The sequence below is a fragment of the Mustela nigripes genome, chromosome 12 (assembly GCF_022355385.1).
Source record: "Mustela nigripes isolate SB6536 chromosome 12, MUSNIG.SB6536, whole genome shotgun sequence".
NCBI classification, from domain to species: domain Eukaryota; kingdom Metazoa; phylum Chordata; class Mammalia; order Carnivora; family Mustelidae; genus Mustela; species Mustela nigripes.
Genome location: NC_081568.1, coordinates 157,525,889 through 157,528,571, shown reverse-complemented (window position 1 = coordinate 157,528,571; position 2,683 = coordinate 157,525,889). Strand labels below are relative to the sequence as shown.

The 2,683-nt window shown below is 33.7% G+C and overlaps 1 pseudogene; it reads right to left on the bottom strand.

Moving 5' to 3' along the window:
• Positions 1 to 420: 420 nt before the first annotated feature.
• LOC132027691 (olfactory receptor 2L5-like) lies at positions 421 to 2,200 on the bottom strand (annotated as a pseudogene).
• Positions 2,201 to 2,683: the final 483 nt, after the last annotated feature.

Sequence of the window (2,683 nt, the reverse complement as noted above, 5' to 3'; positions counted from 1 at the left end):
AATACACTATGATAGAAATAAAACAAATAATATTTTGATTATCAATAGAATGACCAAAGTTATGGGATTTATTGTTCTTTGTATTATTTTAGTCATTTTGGGATATATTAAATAGAGTAGAACTATTATAGTGAATGATATCATCAAGCTGGGCAACTCCTATTTTAATTTCTACATATCAGAAAAACCTTATGAAAACAAGATAGAGGAAATACTATGTCCTTTCTATTTACTAAAAATTACCATAACGAAAATACAACAAGTGTTTAGAAATATATAACTATTTGGTCAAATCTCAATTATTTTAATTTTCTAGATGTTTTAGTCCTTCTCTTCAGTCTTAGGATAATAGTATTCTTAAGGAGTATACAAAGTACAAGTAATCTACTTCTGAGGCCGCAAGACTAATGAGAACTTTGTCTATGGTTTTATAGAGCACATCCTCTGAATCACTCTTCTCATGGCCCCTATCACCACCTTGTTTCTCAGGCTGTAGATGATGGTGTTAAGAATTAGGGTCATGATGGTGTGAAAGACAGCCAAGACCTTGTCCTCTGTGGAATATGGGAAGGATCTTGGGCATAGATAAGTGTAAGCAAAGGTTGCATAGTAGAAAGTCACCACAGTGAGATGGATGCTGCAGGTCGAATAGGGTTTCTTCCTGCCCTCTGTTGACTGCATGTGGCAGATGGCAAGGGGAACCCAGCCACAGGAACATGCAATCCCAATTAAAGGAAACACCATCAAGAGGGTGGTGCTTACAGACAGTGTGTACTTATAGACCCAGATGTCCATGCACCCAGAGTCAACATGGCCAGGACTTCACAGAAAAATGGTTTATGGCTCTGGATTGACAATAAGGTATTTGGAGGGCATATACAGTGTGGGCACAGGAGTTTATAGATCATATTCTCTATGGTCTTATTATCATTAGCACACAGACTTCTTTGCTCATGCAAACAGGATAGTGAAGAGGAAAACAAATAGCTACATAATGATGATAGTCCATAGATGTCAAGAGTAGTGCTTCTGTAATGGCTAAAGTCAAAAAGAAGAAGCTCTGAACCTCACAACCAATAAGTGAGGTAGACTCTTTTCCAGAGATATAATTGAAAGCTATCTTGGGAACAATGGTGGAGATGTAGTTTAGGTCCATGAGGGAAAGCTAAGTAGAAAATACATGGGTGCGTGGATATGGGTGTCCAAGAGGACAAGGATGATCATGGATAGATTATCAAAACATGCCTTTAAGAAAATAAGTGCAATGAGAATAAAAAGAAAGAGGCCAATACTCAATGGTGGAAACAACCTCAATAAAAGGAAATCAGTTAATGTTTGGTTGCATTTTCCATATTCTATTGTTTGGTTTCCCTGAAAAAGAAAAACACATGTAATGTGTGTGTGTGTGTGTGTGTGTGTGTGTGTGTATACACACTTATATTATATATATATTATATATACAATACATATGCTTATATATTTACATTTAAAAACACTGTAATGTGAAGCTTTCAGTAAATACCCAATTCCTTAAATAAATAAAGCTTCTATTTGAGAAAGCAGTTCTATGTTGTTTCATAAATCTACAGGCCAAGATGGTAAGAATTTCCACTCAAAATATTCTATAAAGAATTAGTGAAATAATGAAAAAAATATATCTATATCTACCTTAATAGGATATTAATAATTCTATGTACTTCATAAAGTCACATATTAAAAATACCAAACAAATATTTTAATTAAATATAAACATAATTCTTTTGCAAATAATGAACATGTCTATATCAGTTCAAATACTCACTTGGTTCATAATAGGAATAAATTTAGTAATACATGGAAAATGTATTACTAAAATGTTTATGTTTTCATTCAAAGTTATATTACACTTTCAGGCATATATATATATATATATATATATATATATATATATATATATATAATCTATGCTTTTTTTCTATCACTTCAATAAGCTGGATTTCCTTCTTGTCTCTGTGTTCTAACTAGTTGAATAAACCTTCCTGAAAATCAGTTACCAGTTCATGGTGTGGACTCAGCAAAGTACAAGTTTTTTTTCCAAATAACATCAGGTATAAATGAATAGAAATAATTATTAAATTCCTCCATTACCATTACTTTCAAACTTCCATTTTAATTTCTTAGTGTAGAGCAGACCCTTCTCCAGACGTCTTCTATAAACCATGTCTATTGCAGCCCTCACTATTTTTCTGGAGCATACCCAAATAGAAGAGTAAAAGTTTAAAATATATTAAGGAGGCTGGGAGAATGGCAAAGTAAAAGAGCCATTAACTGATTTCATCCCATGAATACAACTAGGTAACACTCACAAAAGTATAAATAACCCAGAGAAGGACCCACAGAGTGGCAGAGAAAACTCCACAAATAAAGGTCAAAAAGAAGCCACTTTGAAGAACATAGCAAAGCCAGGGAAAAGTTTGATGAGCAAAATAAACCATGACCATCCATAATAGGGAAGAAACCACTATCATGGGGAAGAGTGATTAATAGTCTATCCCACTGGTGTCCCACATGGGGAAGACAACTTCCCATAGCATTTGACTATGAAAGAAAAAGGGGCTGTTTTTCATGAGTTCTTTCAACTAGTAGAAATTAAAGCCTGGGATTTTAAAAATCAGGCTTATCTCTGTGAAAACTCCAATGGCAT